Source organism: Entelurus aequoreus, linkage group LG06 (genome assembly GCF_033978785.1).
Source record: "Entelurus aequoreus isolate RoL-2023_Sb linkage group LG06, RoL_Eaeq_v1.1, whole genome shotgun sequence".
Lineage (NCBI taxonomy): Eukaryota > Metazoa > Chordata > Actinopteri > Syngnathiformes > Syngnathidae > Entelurus > Entelurus aequoreus.
The window spans coordinates 33,495,466-33,516,896 of NC_084736.1; the positions used below are offsets into that span (position 1 = coordinate 33,495,466).

Sequence of the window (21,431 nt, forward strand, 5' to 3'; positions counted from 1 at the left end):
CTTCCTGTGAGAGTGGGCGAGGCCAAGACAATTATTGATGAATTATTGTGTCAGCTGCTTTGATTCAGTTTGATGTTGACGCGAGGAAGCCCCTGACAAAATATTCAACAATGCTCAATAGGTACTTTTATAGTACTACTACTACTACCTATAATATATATATATATATATATATATATATATATATATATATATATATATATATATATATATATATATATATATATATATACAGTGTATGTGTATATATATATATATATATATATATATATATATATATATATATATATATATATATATATATATATATATATATATATATATATATATATATATATATTGATTGATTGATTGAGACTTTTATTAGTAGGTTGCACAGTGAAGTACATATTCCGTACAATTGACCACTAAATGGTAACACCCGAATAAGTTTTTCAACTTGTTTAAGTCGGGGTCCACTTAAATTGATTCATGATACAGATATATACTATCATATATACTATCATCATAATACAGTCATCACACAAGATAATCACATTGAATTATTTACATTATTTACAATCAGGAGTGTGGAGGGGGGGTGGGGTGGGGGGTGGGTAGTGGACATAGAGAGAGAGAGAGAGAGAGAGAGAGAGAGAGAGAGAGAGAGAGAGAGAGAGAGAGAGAGAGAGAGAGAGAGAGAGAGAGAGAGAGAGAGAGAGATCAGAAGGCATAAGAAAAAGAATCTGCATTTGATTGTTTACATTTGATTATTAGCAATCCGGGGAGGGTGTTAGTTTAGGGTTGTAGCTGCCTGGAGGTGAACTTTTATAGCGGTTTTGAAGGAGGATAGAGATGCCCTTTCTTTTATACCTGTTGGGAGCGCATTCCACATTGATGTGGCATAGAAAGAGAATGAGTTAAGACCTTTGTTAGTTCGGAATCTGGGTTTAACGTGGTTAGTGGAGCACCCCCTGGTGTTGTGGTTATGGCGGTCATTTACGTTAAGGAAGTAGTTTGACATGTACTTCGGTATCAGGGAGGTGTAGTATACGTTTGTACTAGGGGTGTAACGGTACGTGTATTTGTATTGAACCGTTTCGGTACGGGGTTCCGATTCTGTTTGGAGGTGTACCGAACGAGTTTCCACACAGACATACCTGTATGAAGTAGCCGCCTAAGCTAAAGTCTTAACAAGCTGCTCTGCTTTCTGCCTCTGTCTCCTACACAGCACCCAGCATTGTCCCACCCACACAACCATCTGATTGGTTACGACCATAGCGGTAACAGCCAATCAGCAGTGCGTATTCAGAGCGGTAACAGCCAATCAGCAGTGTGTATTCAGAGCGGTAACAGCCAATCAGCAGTGTGTATTCAGAGAGGTAACAGCCAATCAGCAGTGTGTATTCAGAGAGGTAACAGCCAATCATCAGTGCGTATTCAGAGCGCATGTAGTCAGTGCTTCTGCGGTGGGGTTAGCAGATAGGTGTTTAGCAGGTGAGCATCAGGCAGCGGACTCTCCCCAAATTATAATAAACACCTCCCAGTCAACTACTAGTAACATCACTATGAGCCCGTTGACCTTCTAGAAACATAAGTGGCAGCTCAGCTCGCTCGCAGTCCTGGCTTGAGGTGAAGGCTAATTAGCTTTTAGCGTAACGTTAGCTCATTTTGCGGTGTGTTAGCACATTGTGTGGTGTGTGTGTGTGTGTGTGTGTGTGTGTGTGTTGTGTGTGTGTGTGTGTGTGTGTGTGTGTGTGTGTGTGTGTGTGTGTGTGTGTGTGTGTGTGTGTGTATTCATTAGTATGTAGCAGCCTAGTTTTGAATGGCAGGGTCCCTGCTATCACATGTTGATAAAAATATAACATTTACATAATAAAAATCAACTACAGGCTTCCCAAATGCTGTAATAAATTAAGCATGATGAGTTGACTTGAAACTGTTTAATGTTGCACTTTTTATATGTAGAAGAAAAGTTGTCATTTTATTTAATCTGAGCAACAACTTGAGACAGTTTAATGTTGATTAATGTGGGCAGAGTTATTATAGTGTTCCCAATGTTAAAAGGATAAAGCCATTGTTTACAAATTTGGTAAATAAATAACCAACAAATGTATATTTTGTTGTTTTCTTACTGTACCGAAAATGAACCGAACCGTGACCTCTAAACCGAGGTACGTACCGAACCGAAATTTTTATATAAATATATATACATATATATATGTATATATATACATATATATTAGGGGTGTGGGAAAAAATCGATTCGAATTCAAATCGCCATTCTCACGTTGTACGATTCAGTATCGATTCTCATTTTTCAAAAATCTATTTATTTTTTATTATTATTTTTAATTTTTGTATTAATCAATCCAACAAAGCAATACACAGCAATACCATAACAATGCAATCCAATTTCAAAACCAAACCCGACCCAGCAACACTCAGAACAGCAATAAACAGAGCAATTGAGAGGAGACACAAACACGACACAGAACAAACCAAAAGTAGTGAAACAAAAATTAATATTTTTAACAATAGTATCAATATTAGTAACAATTTCAACATAGCAGTGATTAAAAATCCCTCATTGACATTATCATTAGACATTTATAAAAATAAAAATAAAAAATAAAAATAAAAATGAACAATAGTGTCACAGTGGCTTTCACTTGCATCGCATCTCATAAGCTTGACAACACACTGTGTCCAATATTTTCACAAAGATAAAATAAGTCATATTTTTGGTTAATTTAATAGTTAAAACAAATTCACATTATTGCAATCGGTTGATAAAACATTGTCCTTTACAACTATAAAAGCTTTTTACAAAAATCTACTACCGTATTTTCCGCACTATAAGGCGCACCTTCAATGAATGGCATATTTCAAAACTGTGTTCATATATAAGGCGCACCAGATTATAAGGCGCACCTATGCATCCATTAGGTGGAGCTGCACTAAAGGGAATGTCAACAAAACAGTCAGATAGGTCAGTCAAACTTTATTAATAGATTACAAACCAGCGTTCTGACAACTCTGTTCACTCCCAAAATGAATAAACAGCTGATTTACTCGTGTTACGGTAAATCAAACGTTAGTGCAATCACAATATAGTAACACTCGAAATAGTGCAGAGCAATAACAATATCAATAACTCAACGTTGCTCAAACGTTAATGTCACACAACACAACACACAAAATAAACATGTAAATCTCACTTTATGAAGTTATTCCTCATCTGACGAATCGCTCAAATTCTTCTTCTTCAGTGTCCGAATTAAACAGTTGTGCGGATACGGCATCCAAAATGCCCGGCTCCGTCTCGTCAAAGTCGTCAGTGCCGCTGCTGTTGTCTAGCAGTTCAGTGACAATTCCTGCCTTCCTGAAAGCTCGGACCACAGTTGAGACTGATATATCAGCCGAGGCATTTACGATCCACTGGCAGATAGTGGCGTATGTCGTCCGGCGCTGTCTCCCTGTCTTGATGAACGTGTGTTCGCCTTCTGTCATCAGTGTTCTACTGCGTGACTGATCGCCTTGAGTTTAAAATCTGCGTCGTAAGCGTGTCTCTTAATAGGAGCCATTTTGGGGTCTTTACATAAACACACAAATGGAAATGTATATCCCAGCATGCACCGCACGCTTCTTCCTCTACGGGGGCGGCTGCTTACCATAGAAGAAGAACTTCTTCTTCTACGGGGGAAAATGAAGTCGGCGGCTGCTTACCGTAGAAGAAGAAGCGCTTCTTGTACGGGGAAAAAGAAGTTGGCGGCTGTTTACCGTAGTTGCGAGACCTAAACTTTATGAAAATGAAGTTTAGGTTTGTTGTGGCTCAATATTGGTCCATATATAAGGTGCACCGGATTATAAGGCGCACTGTCAGCTTTTGACAAAATTGTAGGGTTTTAGGTGCGCCTTATAGTGCGGAAAATACGGTACTCTGCTGGCATGTCAGCAGACTGGGGTAGATCCTGCTGAAATCATATGTATTGAAGGAATAGAGAATTGTTTTGAATCGGAAAAATATCATTTTTGAATCGAGAATCACGTTGAATCGAAAAAATCGATTTATAATCGAATTGTGACCCCAAGAATCGATATTGAATCAAATTGTGGGACACCCAAAGATTTGCAGCCCTAATATATATATATATATATATATATATATATATATATATATATATATATATATATATATATATATATATATATATATATATATATATGTATATATATATATATATATATATATATATATATATATATATATATATATATATATATATATATATATATATATATATATATATATATATATACATGAGTGACGTGCAGTCAGGGGAGGCAGGTGCCATCATGGAAAGAAAAAAATGTAAAAAGAAAAAAAATTAATTAAATTGATATATGTATCCAGTGATTATACTATAAAGTTATTTTCCATTTAACTTCACCAGTTTTAGATTAGTTTTATTAAAAATCGCTGAATTTTCACATTTGCCGTTCAAATACTGAGAAGAGACTTGTGGTGAGTCAGCAGCCAGTTGAGCCTCACCATGGATTGCGCAATGACTCGGCTAACTGCTGGCCTGCTGTGCAGTGAGACCGTATTGCTATATGAATTATATTATACATTTCCATAGTTTAGTTAGCTATGTGTGTAACGTATTTCTTCTGCTGCGCAATCATAAAACGGCTGCGAAGACGCACTGGGTGAGGCACGCCTCCTGGTGGTAGACGGTGCTAGTGATCCCAGGGATCATTCTTGCGACTACTCGGCTGCAGAATAAGTGACAACAAGCAGCAACAGTTAGCAATTCAAGTGCATCGGCAGCAATCGTTTAATTTTTCCTCTCGCCTGGACTTTTAACATGGAGGATTACATATGTTAAATAAAACCGTTTTCTAAACTGGATTTTCAATCGAAGGAGGAGGTAATAATTAAAGGAAGACCAACGCCGGAGCTAAAAGGTTTGCTTCAGTGATCTCCATCGAGACAGAGAGACTTTTAAAACTGAAGAAAGATAAGGAAGACTTCTATAAACAAGTTATCGATGCTTTTGTTCAGAAAGAGTGGCACATGGACTTCATTTATAAGTAAAGGTAAGACCATAATAGCGTTTTTTAAATTAAATGTGCTTTTTTGTGTGCAACAGTTTGTATGTGTAAAGAATGCTGGTATGAGCTTTTAAACATAACCCGTCAACTGCTGCCAATCAAATGGTGAATACGATACTCTTTAGGGTTCATATGTTTGTAAATCTGACTGTGATGAAGTCAGTGCCTCACCAGCCATGAACCTCACCGCACGTCACTGATATATATATATATATATATATATATATATATATATATATATATATATATATATATATATACATATATACATATATACATATATACATATATATATATATATATATATATATATATATATATATATATATATATATATACATACATATACATATATATATATGTATGTATGTATGTACGTACGTATGAATGTATGTACGTACGTATGAATGTATGTACGTATTTATGTATGTATGTATGTACGTACGTACGTACGTACGTACGTACGTACGATATATATATATACTGGAAGCTGCTGGAACACAGGTGTCAGTGTTCTCAGTCAAGCGTGTTTTGCATCGCCATGGACTGAGAGGCTACCATGCAAGAAGGAAGCCCTTGCTCCAGAAGCGACAACTTAAGGCTCGTCTAAAGTTTGCTGCTGATCACATGGACAAAGATAAGACCTTTGGAGGAAAGTTCTGTGGTCAGATGAAACAAAAATGTAGCTGTTTGGCCACAATACCCAGCAATATGTTTGGAGGAAAAAAGGTGAGGCCTTTAATCCCAGGAACACCAAATCCTACCGTCAAGCATGGTGGTGGTAGTATTATGCTCTGGGCCTGTTTTGCTGCCAATGGAACTGGTGCTTTAAATGGGACAATGAAAAAGGAGGATTACTTCCAAATGTTTACGTCTCTGTGAGAAGGAGAGACAAGAAAGACTGAGAAACGCCTGTAGTGTAATGCCCGCAGCTAAAAGCAACTGCGTGAGAACGTATACTCGAATATCATGATAAAGTCATTTTGTATATCGCACAGAGACAAACCCGCGATATATCGAGTATATTAGATACAGTATATCGCCCAGCCCTGGCTGTATGTTTTGACCGAGCAGATTTGGTCACATTTTCAGTAGACCCATAATAAACCCATAATAAATTCATAAAAGAACCAAACTTCATGAACATTTTTTGTGACAAACAAGTATGTGCTCTAATCACTCTATCACAAAAAAAAAGAGTTGTACAAATTACCATGACATTATGTTCTTTACAAGTGTATGTAAACTTTTGATCGCGACTATATATATATATATATATATATATATATATATATATATATATATATATATATATATATATATATATATATATATATATATATATATATATATATATATATATATATGTACGCACGCATGCACGCAGCTCAAATGGCAGAATATTACGGTAAAAACAGTGGTAATGTTATTTCATGTACAGTAATATGCTGTAAAAAAAAAAAAAAAAACTCAGTAAATTTTACATTAAAAAACTGCATACATCAAACAGATATTAAGATATTTATTTTATTCTAACATAAAAAATGTTTGGAATGCATGATAATGTAAAATTGTTTTCTTTATAGGATCATTTCAAAATGTAAATGATTTGCAATTACATGCAGTAAATGTATTTGTTCTGTCAAAATTGAAAGTACAAATACTTGTAAATTCCAGACAATAAACTTCTACTTTTTTCCTACTCTTTGAACCCTGTGGTTTATAAACTGTTGCAGCACATTTATGGATTTTTCTTTACTGACGACTATAATGCAGATGTTTAAAAAAAAAAAAACAAAGACACTGAAAAAAGTGTGTTATTGTTTGAGCTATGACACCATCTTTTAAACAAGTTCACTTTCTACCGAAAGTCTGTTCCGAAAGCCTATTCCGTCTTCTAGCGTCTACCCATATGGATTATTCATTCCTCACTCCAAGCAACGTTTGTAAGTTTTACAATATAACTAAAACAATGAGTGTGATGTCTGTAGGAGTGTTTTCATGCATATTTGTACGTGTTATCGTAATGTAATCAAGCTAGCCTCGTTAGCATTAGCTAACACGTTTACGAGTGTCTGTGTTAGTATTATTAACTTACAATGACCTTCTTTTTAAATTGTTTCAGTTTCTCAAATTCCTCAGTAAATTCACCAAAACGTCACCGTGGAGTTATTGAGTCTGTTTAGCTGATTGGAGAGCTAGCTTGCGCAGCTAGTGGGTCCATGACGATGGCTTCTGTTTTGTTTGATCAACCGTTTTACTGCCGTGTTACACACCCCGTTTTTGAAACAATTACGTTTTGTAAATAAACATTTACAAAATATTTCTGTGTAAATAACTCATTTCACAACATACAGTATATATCTGCGACTTATACTTCGGTGCGACTTACATATGGAAAATTATTATTTACTTTTAAAATTTGGTGGGTGTGGCTTATATACACCCATTATATGCGCTTTATAGTAATAAGTAAGAAAACAATTAAGTACTTTATTGATGCTTATCATTTAAAAGACTTTTGCGGGCCACATACAATGAGGTGGCGGTCTAAATCCGGCCGCCGGGCCCTGGGTTTGAGACCCGTGGTGTTGCGTGCGGACAATCATCTCCTGCGTGGATTGTACTCACATCTGAGGCTGGTCCTTTGTCAGCTCCCGGACAGGAGAAGGTGACAAACTCATGGCAGCGTTTGTGCACCACAAAACAGCAGACTGGCAAGAAAAAAAAAGAAGAGTTAGCACATCCTTTCACTCTTCTTAGTGTTGGCACACAGGAGACATTTCCCAGGAAAAGCACATGAAGGAACATGCCTGGGGAAATCTACCAACAAGCATTTATTTCTCGTATGTATTCTAGTTTCATAACAAAGCAAATTACTATTTTTATTACAACACACTCCTGAGTCAGGTTGTCGTCTTTTTTCCCAGTTATATAGCCTACATTCCGGACTACAAGCCGCTACTTTTTTCCTACACTTTTAACCCTGCGGCTCATAAGACGGAGCGGCTAATTTATGGATTTTAATTTAAAAATTTTTTTATTTTTTTTTAAAAAGAAACAAAAACACTGACAAGGATTGTTATTATTTCTGCTATGGCGCCATCTTCTGGAAGAATTTGCTCACTGCAAGTTCTGCAGTGTCCTTCCATTTAGTGCTTTAAAGGCCTACTGAAATTATTATTTTTTATTTAAACGGGGATAGCAGATCCATTCTATGTGTCATACTTGATCATTTTGCGATATTGCCATATTTTTGCTGAAAGGATTTAGTAGAGAACATCGACAATAAAGTTGCAACTTTTGGTCGCTGATAAAAAAAGCCTTGCCTATACCGGAAGTAGCGTGACGTCAACGGTTGAAAGGCTCCTCACATTTCCCCATTGTTTTCAATGCAGCTAGAGCGATTCGGACCGAGAAAGCGACGATTACCCCATTAATTTGAGCGAGGATGAAAGATTTGTGGATTAGGAACGTTAGAGTGAAGGACTAGAATGCAGTGCAAGACATATCTTTTTTCGCTCTGACCGTAACTTAGGTACAAGCTGGCTCATTGGATTCCACACTCTCTCCTTTTTCTATTGTGGATCACGGATTTGTATTTTAAACCACCTCGGATACTATATCCTCTTGAAAATGAGAGTCGAGAATGCGAAATGGACATTCACAGTGACTTTTATCTCCACGTGCGTGGAGTGCGCAGCTGTGGACAGTGCAATCACCCTCTCGGACCGTATAAAAGGGCGAGAGACGTGAACATCAAGGGAGGAGACGGAGAAAGACGGCGGACGGGAGGAAACCATCCTCTGCTACCACGCAAACGACGGCGACGTGCTGCTGAAAAGCAGACGGCGGACGGGAGGAAACCATTCATGTGCTCACGTGAGAAAAAAAGGCAGCTGCTGAAAAGCACGCAAAAGACTCTAATTGAAATAATAAAGAAGTCTAAACCGTCTCACGACAATGTCTTCCCTGGATGGTCCTGAGAACCCGCACGACAGTTAGGACTTTCACACTAGTAAATAAATAAAATTTAAAAAATAGAGGCAGCTCACTGATAAGTGCTGCTATTTTTAGAACAGGCCAGCGGGCGACTCATCTGGTCCTTACAGGCGACCTGGTGCCCGCGGGCACCACGTTGGTGACTCCTGTACTAAAGGGTCCCATGTGTGATGTAAAATTGGTTTCATTATTGGATCATTTTAAAAGATTTGCAATTACATGCAGTGTATGTATTTTTTCGTCAAAACTGATACCCGTAAATTCCGGACAATAAACTGCTTCTTTTTTACTACGCTTTGAACCCTGCACCTTATAAAATGGTGCAGCAAATGTATGGATTTCTTCTTTATTGACGGCCATAATGCAGATAGTTTAAAAAACAAAACAAAAACAAAAAAACATCGAAAAAGTGTGTTATTGTTTGTGCTATGACACCATCTTTTGAACAAGTTCCCTTTCAACCGGAAGTAGGAGTGCTGTTTGGTCTTCTTGCCGTCCATAGCGTTTCTACTTGTACGGATTCTTCATTCATCACTCCAAGCAACGTTTGTACGTTTTACAATAAAACTAAAACAATTCTCACTTACTAAAGTGTCCCATGTGTGATATAAAATTGGTTTCATTATTGGATCATTTTAAAGTTTGAAAGATTTGCAATAACATGCAGTGTATGTATTTTTTCTTTCAAAACTGAAAGTACAAATACCCGTAATTTCCGAACAATAATACTTTTTTCCTATGCTTTGAACTCTGCGGCTTATAAAATGGTGCAGCAAATTTATGGATTTTTCTTTACTGACGACCATAATGCAGATAGTTTTCCAAAAACAAACAAACAAAGACACTGAAAATGTGTGTTATTGTTTGTGCTATGACACCATCTTTTGAACAAGTTCACTCACTGCATGCACTGTATTTAGTGCTTTCAACTGGAAGTAGAAGTGCTGTTCAGTCTTCTAGCCGTCCGTGGCGTTTCTACTTGTATGGATTCTTCATTCATCACTCCGAGCAACGTTTGTACGTTTTACAATATAACTAAAACAATTCTCACTTACTAAAGCGTCCCATGTGTGATGTAAAATTGGTTTCATTATTGGATAATTTTAAAGTTTGAAAGACTTGCAATTACATGCAGTGTATGTATTTTTTCGTCAAAACTGATAGTACAAATACCCGTAATTTCCGAACAATAATACTTTTTTCCTATGCATTGAACTCTGCGGCTTATAAAATGGGTGCAGCAAATTTGTGGATTTTTCTTTACTGACAACTAAGGGTTTAACGGTTGCGTGCATTTGTATTGGACCGCTTCGGTACGGGGGGTTCGGTTCGGTTCGGAGGTGTACCGAACGAGTTTCCACACGAACATATTAAGTAGCGCACTGCACGGACGGACATAAGTAGCGTACCTTGTTCTGTATTATTCTTTGTCACGTGACTAGGGAGCGCGCGCAGCTCTCCCTAGTCACGTGACCTCCGCGGTCCAATCAGCTGTGCTTATAAGCCGGTAGCAGGAAGTGGCCAGTAGACAGGACGTGAGGGGAGACGGATTGTATTTCTGCTCGAGGTAGGTTTTTATTCTCGTTTTCACCCGAAATATTGTGCTGACGGGATTCTAAACTAAATGCCTATTTGTTAACTTTATAGAGCCGACTACCAGCGCCAGATTTTTTGTCCTTAAGCTGTGTGTGACTGTAGAAGCAGAGTTGGTGAGTCCATGTTTATGAAAACATATTAGTCTTTCTTCCATTGTTTCATTACAACAGTCATTGTGGCATATTTCTCAATCGTCCATATACAAGGTCTATGACTTGAACCAATGATAACTATTGTGTATTGAATGTACTTTTGAATGTGTTTGATAATAAGAACGTTTAGTGCACTGACCGAATTGTATAGGTCATATTTATGCTGCTAATGGTTATTTTAGCACTTTATTGCATATTGTGATTCTGACATGTATGTTGATTTATATTGTACAATATTGAGGAAAAAACTAGAACCTGTTCTGAATACTTTATAATGCAATTAGTGTTGTTTAATGAAGATATTTGATTTGTGTACACATTGATTTATAAGGATGTTCCTGGTTCTTACACAGCCCAGGCTTCTCTTTATGATGGCGAGCTAAGGAAAAAAAAAATCTAGTCCAAGGATCGTTCTTGGGAGATTCCAGCCAGGAACCCCACCACCTGTTCTGTCTGGGCTGGTAGGAGGTTCTCGAGCCAACCCTCTACACATTTTCACCCTTAACCGCAGCACATGGACCCTTAACCGCAGCACATGGACTGTACTGCTTTACTCTCCAAAACCTTTCTCCAAGAACTGTATTATCTGAGCTGAGATTTAAACAAGATCCAGAGACACTAAATAATTGAATAGGAACACACTAGGGCTGCAACAACTAATCGATTAAAATCGATTATAAAAATAGTTGGCGATTAATTTAGTCATCGATTCGTTGGATCTATGCTACGCGCATGCGCAGAGGCTACTTTTTATTTTTATTTCTTTTTTATAAACTGCAACATTTACAAACAGCTGAGAAACAATAATCAAAATAAGTATGGTGCCAGTATGGTGCCAGTATGCTGTTTTTTTTCAATAAAATACTGGAAAGGATAGAAATGTAGTTTGTCTCTTTTATCCGATTATTAATCTATCAATCGTAGTAATAATCGACAGATTAATCGATTATCAAATTAGTTGTTAGTTGCAGCCCTAGAACACACACAGAGCTATTTCTATTTTTGGGCAGAATTATCATAGTGTTCCCAACGTTAAAAGGATAAAGCCATTGCTTACAAATTTGGTAAATAAATAACCAAAAAAATTATATTTTGTTGTTTTCTTACTGTGCCGAAAATTAACCAAACAGTGACCTCTAAACCGAGATATGTACGGAACTGAGATTTTTGTGTACCGTTACACCCTTACTGACAACCATAATGTTGATAGTTTTCCAAAAACAAACAAACAAAGACACTGAAAAAGTGTGTTATTGTTTGTGCTATGACACCATCTTTTGAACAAGTTCACTTACTGCAGCCACGGTATTTAGTGCTCTTTCAACCGAAAGTAAAAGTGCTGTTCAGTCTTCTTGCCGTCCATGGCATTTCTACTAGTATGGATTTGTCGTTCATCACTCCAAGCAACGTTTGTACGTTTTACAATATAACTAAAACAATTCTCACTTACTAAAGCGTCCCATGTGTGATGTAAAATTGGTTTCATTATTGGATCATTTTAAAGTTTGAAATATTTGCAATTACATGCAGTGTAAGTATTTTTTCTGTTAAAACTGAAAGTACAAATACTCGTAATTTCCGAACAATAATACTTTTTTCCTATGCTTTGTACTCTGCGGCTTATAAAATGGTGCAGCAAATTTATGGATTTTTCTTTACTGACGACCATAATGCTGATAGTTTTCCAAAAACAAACAAAGACACTGAAAAAGTGTGTTATTGTTTGTGCTATGACACCATCTTTTGAACAAATTCACTCACTGCAGGCACGGTATTTAGTGCTCTTTCAACTGGAAGTAAAAGTGCTGTTCAGTCTTCTAGCCGTCCACTGCAGGCACGGTATTTAGTGCTCTTTCAACTGGAAGTAAAAGTGCTGTTCAGTCCTCTAGCCGTCTATAGCGTTTTTACTCGTATGGATTCTTCGTTCATCACTCCAAGCAACGTTTCTACGTTTTACAATATAACTACAACAATTCTCACTCACTAAAGAGTCCCATGTGTGATGTGTGTAGGAGTGTTTTCATGCATATTTGTAAGTGTTATCGTAATGTAATGAAGTGAGCATCCTTAGCTAATATGCCAACATGGTTTACGAGTGTCAGTATTATTTCACACTGAACTAAAAAGAACAGAATAAACTAACTGCACTTCATAGGTAAGCTTGGGCCGAAATATCATAAGTCAATTAACCGACAATAAATGAAAACAAAGTGGGTAAGTTTTCCAGCGTGGATAAATGGCCATGTGCACGCTTCAGGAGGATTCACTCTTTTGCATCGGTTTCTGCGGCTGCAGGCGTTTGTCCTACAAATAAACGGTAGTCATGAAACTCACGACGCTTAGTATTACCGTATTAAACTTAAATAACCAAAGTATCATGATTTTTAACTGCACTTATACGGACGAACTGACTGGCGCTAGCTTGCTAGCTAGCTTGAATGCTAACACGTAAACAACAGACATTAATGTCTTTTCCCATTACGAAATCTGTACAAACACATTAAAACAAGCCAGATACAGTATTCTCATCAAACATAAAGGATGTTTTTGCACAACGTGATCGATAAACTCCAGTTTACAAACTACAGACCTGTTTCTCTACATCCACAATTTTCTAAAATGATTGAAAAACTGTTTACCAACACATTAGACAAATTCATAAATAAAAACAAAACACAGACAACCAATACGGCTACAAAGCCAACATCTCAACATCAATGGCATTAATCGAAATAACGGAAGAGATAACAAATGCAATAGACAGTAAAAAAATGTGCTTAGACAGTAAAAAAATGTGCTGCTGCAGTGTTTATGGATTAAACAAAAGCATTTGACACAATTAATCATAACATCTTAATAAAAAAATCTGAAAAGGTATGGAATCAGAGGGTTGGTCTTGAACTCGATTAGAAGCTACTTAACCAACAGGAAACAATATGTGAAGATAGGAGAACACATTTCTACAGAGCTGATAATATTTTGTGGCGTACCTCAGGGATCAATACCGGGACCAAAATTGTTCAATCTCTATATAAATGACATTTGTAAAGTTACAAAGGACTTACAGTTTGTATTATTTGCAGATGACATAAACTGTGTTTTGTTCAGGAGAGAACACTCAGAAGGTAGTACAAATAATAACAGAAGAAATTAATAAATTAAAAAGATGGTTTGACAAAAACAGACTATCTTTGAATCTCAGTAAAACTAAAATAATGCTATTTGGTAACAGTAGAAGTGAAAGTCAAACAGAAATACAGATAGACGGAGTAAATATTGAAAGGGTAAAAGAGAACACATTTTTGGGTGTAATAATAGATGATACAATGAACTGAAATCTCATATAAAAATATCCAACATAAAGTAGCAAGAAACACGTCAATAATGAATAAAGCAAAACATGTTCTAGACCAAAAATCACTTCATATTCTCTACTGCTCGCTAGTGTTACATATCTGAGTTATTGTGTAGAAATATGGGGAAACAACTACAAATGTGCGCTTAATTCACTAACAATGTTACAAAAAAATTATACAATTAGAATAATCCTGTCACACCGCGGTGACGGTTGTCTTGTCTTGGTTATTTTGTGTCTTGTGAATTTCATGTTTTAGTTTGAAAAATAACTCTCCTCTCGTTGCAGGTCACTTGCCCTTCCTTATGTGTCATCTGTCTGACGTCATCCCTGATTGTTTCCACCTGTTACCCATTACCCCCATGTGTTTTATAAGCCCACGCCTAACTTTGTTCTGTGCCAGAATGTCTTGTACATCTCCAGCGTCATACCCAAGACTTGTCTCGTCTTATTATCCAGATCCTGAATTTCCAAGTGGGTATTTTGAGTTTTCCTTTTCTCCTCTTAAACTTGTTTGTTAAGTTTTCAAATCGCAGTGGTGAGTTCAGTTTACTTTTACCGTCTCTTCTTTTCCACATTTTTGAGTGACTTTTTGTTAATTATTTCTCTAGATAAGAATCAGCGTAGAAGCTTTATAGCCCATTGTTTTTCCCTCCATTTGTTGTTTAAATTTCATAGTTTTATTCCTCGTTAGTGTAGTTAGAGATAGATATTTCTGTTTCCTCCTTTTGGAGTGATTTTCGGTTTGTTCAAATTTTGTGAAACCTTTTCGCCTAGTTAAAGTTTATAGCCGTGGTTGTATTGAGGTGAAAAGTGAACTTTTCAAAATAAAAGCCTGCCTGATTATTCTCCACCTCTGCATCTGAGTCCTATTTTTGACAGAGTCCTGAAAAATCCATAATGTTGGATATACAGAACATACAAACCCTTTATTTATTTATTCTTCCATTTTTTCGAAGTTCCACAATTTCCAAATTTTTCATCAGATTCAAACCTTTCCAACTCCAAAATATTCAGCCTGTTCAAAATTGTGTACGCTCCTTCAACAATTTTAAAACATTCCCGGATTTCCAAGAATTACCCGTGTTCAGGGACATTTTCCCCATTCAAAATGAATTGTCCATTTTTAAAACTTCCACAATTCGCACATTTTTCAACCGATTCAGACCATTCCACCTTCAACACATTGAACTCATCCTGGACATTCAAACTAACACTTTCCCAAGTTACAAACCAAATTCCGGTTTTGTCTTCAACATTCAAACCGTTCCAACATTCAAACTATTCTTACATTCATACTACATCCTGCCAGCATTTCAGTTCAACTTCAGCATTGGAGCATTCACACGCAATTCATTCAGGAGTTGCCTCATCTAGTTGCATTTGAAAGGGTACATTTCTATTATTATGATTATTATTACATATTGTCATTACATCAGTGGTTCATTTGGTCTGAAATAAATAAATGGCAATAATATTGTTTATCAGCAATAATTTGTAGGTCAATATATGGTGCAGCAAAATGTGTTATCGGCCCAGACCTGTGTGTAGGAGGCATCTTAACAATGTTGTGTACCTCAGTGTCTTATTAACGCCCACGCTTATTGTCAATCCTTTGTCAGCCACAATGTTACACAACAACCACTTCCTTATGCTGCACTATTTGACTGTTAGAAACATCTCCATTAACTTTTTTTTTTATATATATATATACCATATTGTAAATCCTAGACAAAGGCTTAAAGGCCTACTGAAATGATTTTTTTTATTTAAACAGGAATAGCAGATCCATTCTATGTGTCATACTTGATAATTTCGCGATATTGCCATATTTTTGCTGAAAGGATTTAGTAGAGAAAATCGACGATAAAGTTCGCCACTTTTGCTCGCTGATAAAAGAAAGCCTTGCCTGTACCGGAAGTAGCGTGACGTCACAGGAGGTAGTATTCCTCACAATTCCCCGTTGTTTACAATGGAGCGAGAGACATTCGGAGCGAGAAAGCGACGATTACCCCATCAATTTGAGCGAGGATGAAAGATTTGTGGATGAGGCACGTTAGAGTGAATGACTAGAGAAGCAATGCAGGACGTATTTTTTTTCGCTCTGACCGTAACTTAGGTACAAGCTGGCTCATTGGATTCCACACTCTCTCCTTTTTTATTGTGGATCACGGATTTGTATTTTAAACCACCTCGGATACTATATCCTTTTGAAAATGAGAGTCGAGAACGCAAAATGGACATTCACAGTGACTTTTATCCCCACGACAATACATCGATGAAACACTTTAGCTAATGAGCTAACGTGATAACATCGTTCTCAAATGCAGATAGAAACAAAATACATAAACCCCTGACTGGAAGGATAGACAGAAGATCAACAATACTACTATCAGGAGACACCGAACCAAACACTGGACATGTAAATACACGGTTAATGCTGTGCCGCCTGTCGAAGCCTAGCAATGCTGTTGCTAACGACGCTAACTTAGCAACGGGACCTCGTCAGAGCTATGATAAAAACATTAGCGCTCCACCTACGCCAGCCAGCTCTCATCTGCTCATCAACACCCGTGCTCACCTGCGTTCCAGCGATCGACGATGCGGTCGGCGGCCCGCAGACGTAGGAAGTCAAGGTGAGGTCGCCGCTAGCGCGTCTGCTATCCAACAAAGTCCTCCTGTTTGTGTTGCTGTAGTCCGCCACTAATACACCGATCCCAACTACAACGTTCTTCTTTGCAGCCTCCATTGTCCATTAAACAAATTGCAAAAGATTCACCAACACAGATGTCCAGAATACTGTGGAATTATGAAATGAAAACAGAGCTTTTTGTATAGGATTCTACGGGCTCCGAATACTTCCCTTGCCATCGTGACGTCACATGCATACGTCAGCATAATAAAACGTTTTCAACCGGAAGTGTGGCGGGAAATTTAAAATTGCACTTTATAAGTTAACCCGGCCGTATTGGCATGTGTTGCAATGTTAAGATTTCATCATTGATATATAAACTATCAGACTGCGTGGTCGGTAGTAGTGGGTTTCAGTAGGCCGTTAAGAGTGTGCACAGGTTGACAGAAACACACAAAAGCCTGCAATCCCAGCTGATGGATGTCAGCTCGACTAACGGCCATGACGAGAAGCACCGACTAAAAGTAAACTCAAACTTCACAATCCCACTTAACGACTGCACTTCGAAGTATATGTCCTGGACTTTCAGGTGAGTACACCACATTGTACTCACATCCAAATAGCAGGCGCTAAACACAGTGTGCAAACTATAAAAGTGTGCGTACTATCAGTGGGTGTGTGATCTACTAAGACTGCGTGTACAATTCATAACAAGTGCATAAGTGGTGCAGACTGGCTTATTTGAATTAGTTTTTAGTGTCGTACCAGCATTTAATGCCCATGGAAACACTCATTTCCCTCTACTCGGAGGTGTTTACTGTTAACTTAGGGGAGCGGCTCCACACTGTGTATAGAGATGCTATTAGCTGCTAGCTTGTCAGTCGAGGAATTTAAAATAAAATCACTGTCTGCCAGAGAGGCTTGGCGTTGATCAACTATGATCATGAAAATCCGCCGATACTGATCAGGGGCCGATGGATCGGCACCTCCTTAGATTGAAAAACTAAAAATGTTTTGTAGCAGGTAACCAAAGTAAACACAATGGGACATTTTCGTAAAGAATATCTTCTTAAATGTATTTAATCAATTGTGACCTCTTTTTTTTGCCATATTGAATAATAAGTGTACACTACCTAATCGAATTAGTCAATTAATTGATAAAATAGTCGACTAGTCCCGTTAGTCGATTAATCAATAAGATAGTCGACTAGTCTGATATGTCGATTGTTAAGATAGTCCACTGGTCCAATTAGTCGATTAATCATTAAGATAGTCCACTAGTCCGATAAGTCGATTGTTAAGATAGTCCACTAGTCCGATTAGTCGATTAATTATTAAGATAGTCCACTAGTCCGATAAGTCGATTGCTAAGATAGTCCACTAGTCCTATTAGCCGATTAATTGTTAAGATAGTTGACTAGTCTGATTATTCGATTAATCGTTAAGCTAATCGACTAATCTGGTTAGTCAATTTAACGTTAAAATAGGCTACTAGTCTGATTAGTTGATTAATCACTAAGTAAGTCAACTGGTCTGGTTTTTCAATTAATCGTTAAAATAGGTGACTAGTCCGATTAGTCGATTATTCGTTAATATCGTCGATGAGTCTGGTTAGTTGATTAATCATTAAGATAGTTGACTAGTCCGATAAGTCGATTGTTAAGATAGTCCACTAGTCCGATTAGTTAATTATTCTTAGGATTGTCGACAAGTACGATTATTCGATTAATTGTTAAGACAGTTGACTGATCTGGTTAGTCAATTTAACGCTAAGATAGGCGACTAGTCCGATTAGTCAATTAATCGTTAAGATAGTCGACAAATCAAATTAGTTGATTAATCGTTAAGATAGTCTACTATTCCGGTTAGCCGATTAATCTTAAGATATTCGACTAGTCCATTAATCATTAGGATAGTCGACTACTCCGAATATACGATTAATCGTTAAGATAGTCGACTAATCTGGTTAGTCAATTTAACGCTAAAATAGGCAACTAGTCCGATTAGTTGATTAATCGTTAAGATAGTCTACTATTCTGGTTAGTCGATTAATCATCAAGATAGTTGACTAGTCCAATAATGGGATTGTTAAGATAGTCCACTAGTCCGATTAGTCGATTAATCTTAAATAGTCGACTAGTCTGATTATTAATTTAATCGTTAAGCTAGTCGACTAAACTGGTTAGTCAATTCAAGGTTAAGATAGTCGACTAGTTCGATGAGTCGATTAATCGTTAAGTCGACAAGTCTGATTAGTTGATTAATCATTAAGAGGTCCACTAGTCTGATTAGTCAATTAATCTTAAAACAGTCGACTAGTCTATTAAATGTTAGGATAGTTGACTAGTCCGATTATTCGATTAATCGTTAAAATAGTCGACTAATATGGTTAGTCAAGTTAACGCTACCCGATTCCGGATAAGCGGTTGAAGATGGATGGATGGAAGTTAACGCTAAGATAGGCGACTAGTCCGATTAGTCGTTAAGATAGTTGACAAGTCTGATTAGTTGATTAATCGTTAAGATAGACTACTATTCCGGTTAGTCGATTAATCGGTAAGATAGTCTACTATTCCGGTTAGTCGATTAATCTGTAAGATAGTCTACTATTCCGGTTAGTCGATTAATCGTTAAGGTAGTCGACGAGTCCGATTAGTTGATTAATCGTTAAGATAGTCTACTATTCCGGTTAGTCGATTAATCGTTAAGATAGCCGACGAGTCCGATTAGTCGATTCCTTCCTTGATTCTTTCCTTAGTTTTATTTCCTTACACTTCGAAGGCATTTTTTAATAATATGGATTAGCATATATATTGATATGGTTTTGTCGCCCAGGCCTACTATCACTTTGTTTTGTTTTGCCTTTTACAAAAATGTTAAGCTGCCATACGTTGACCAGAGAAAGTAAACAATAATGAACACATTCTACTTCTTTTGGGACATGTTGAGTAGTGCAAGTGTAAACAAGCGTGACTTTATTTGACAACAAACCGAACTATCACCACCATTTTGTCCACATGATGCAAGGGAATATTAATCACACAAAGTGTTTCTCTTCATCCGGCGCACGCACGTACGCGTCATGTGCGCCTTAATGGTGCTCCACTCCCACGCCATATCCTCCTCTTTGGTCACACCGCCCCCTCGCCGACTTGATACAAGCGCCACCCACTCACAGCGGCAGGTAGGGATGAAGCCGTGTGCACATATTGCCTCCCGGCAACTGCTCCTTTGGAGGAGCGCGCCTGCCAAGCCCGTTACCAAAACACAAACGCATCGTTCCGCTAAAATAGAACAATGTGACGAAACCAGCCTTGGGTCATAACAAACAAAAATCTCTTGATATGAACACAGGGTAGGAGAAATATGGTGTGTGCTGTTATTCCTTCATCACACGCCACAGCAAATCAGTGTTTTTTAACCATAGGGCTGCCAAAACATATGCGTTCCTCAGCTGTATCAGTACTCAGGTGCAATACACTTTTACACCACATGTGGCAGTAGTGACAATATCAAACAAATAGAAGAAGTCTGGAGCTAAAGCCATAGAGAAGTTTCTCAAGTGCAAAAATTATGACTTAAGTGGTAAAGATTGCATTTTTATTTAAACTTTAATTTTAGTGACAGTTTATTTAAGAAACTTATATTTCACTTATTAATTTATTATCTAAATTTTAGAAAATAAATGTTTTCCATATATTAACTATTTTAGAAGAAAATCATAAATGTTAATATATTAGCTGCACTGGACTATAAGTCGCGGATGTATACGTTGTGAAATGAATTATTTACACATAAATATTCTGTAAATGTTTATTTACATAAATTAATTGTTTCCAAATGGTGTCTGTAACACGGCAGTAAAACGGCGGATCAAACAAAACAGAAGTCATCGTCATTGACCCACTAGCTGCGCAAGCTAGCTCTCCAATCAGCTAAACACACTCAATAACTCCACGGTGACGTTTTGGTGAATTTACTGAGGAATTTGTGAAACTGAAAAAATACAAAAAAAATGCCATTGTAAGTTAATAATACTAACACAGACGCTCGTAAACGTGTTAGCAGATAATTACATAATTACATTAAGATAGCACGTACAAATATGCATGAAAATACTCCTACAGACATCACACATGTAAGTAAGTATTGTTTTAGTCATATTGTAAAGATTGCAATCGTTGCTTGAAGTGAAGAATGAAGAATCCAAACGAGTAGAAAGGTTATAGAAGAAAGGCTAGAAGACGGAACAGCACTTCTGCTTCCGGTTGAGAGCACTAAATGGGGGGACACTGCAATGAGCGAACTCGTTCAAAAAAAGTAATGATTTGGAATCGTGAATCGATTCTTAATTGATTCGTTACCCCCATGAATCGAATCGAATCGTGTGGAGCCCAAAGATTCACAGCCCTTATTATTAGTTGTATTATTTTCATTTCACTGATTGGCAACAAGTTTTTACACCTCTGATTGCAAATACGTGTTCAGTTAACCACTCAATTTTTAGGTCTCATGGGTATTTTATTGTATTTAACAATCTTATGTCTGCTACTACATTATAAATATACTTGCAGTGTGTATATTGTACATATTACAT

At 37.1% G+C, this 21,431-nt stretch overlaps 1 protein-coding gene across 3 annotated transcripts in view; it reads right to left on the reverse strand.

The window, feature by feature from the left end:
- Window positions 1-7,807, reverse strand: part of LOC133652153 (protein kinase C beta type-like) — a 171,264-nt gene extending 163,457 nt beyond the window's left edge. For all 3 annotated transcript variants that reach the window (XM_062050581.1, XM_062050580.1, XM_062050579.1), the window contains exon 1: window positions 7,729-7,807. The gene's annotated coding sequence lies outside the window, so the exon portion shown is untranslated. The remainder of the gene's footprint in view (window positions 1-7,728) is intronic.
- Between the last annotated feature and the right edge of the window lie 13,624 nt (window positions 7,808-21,431).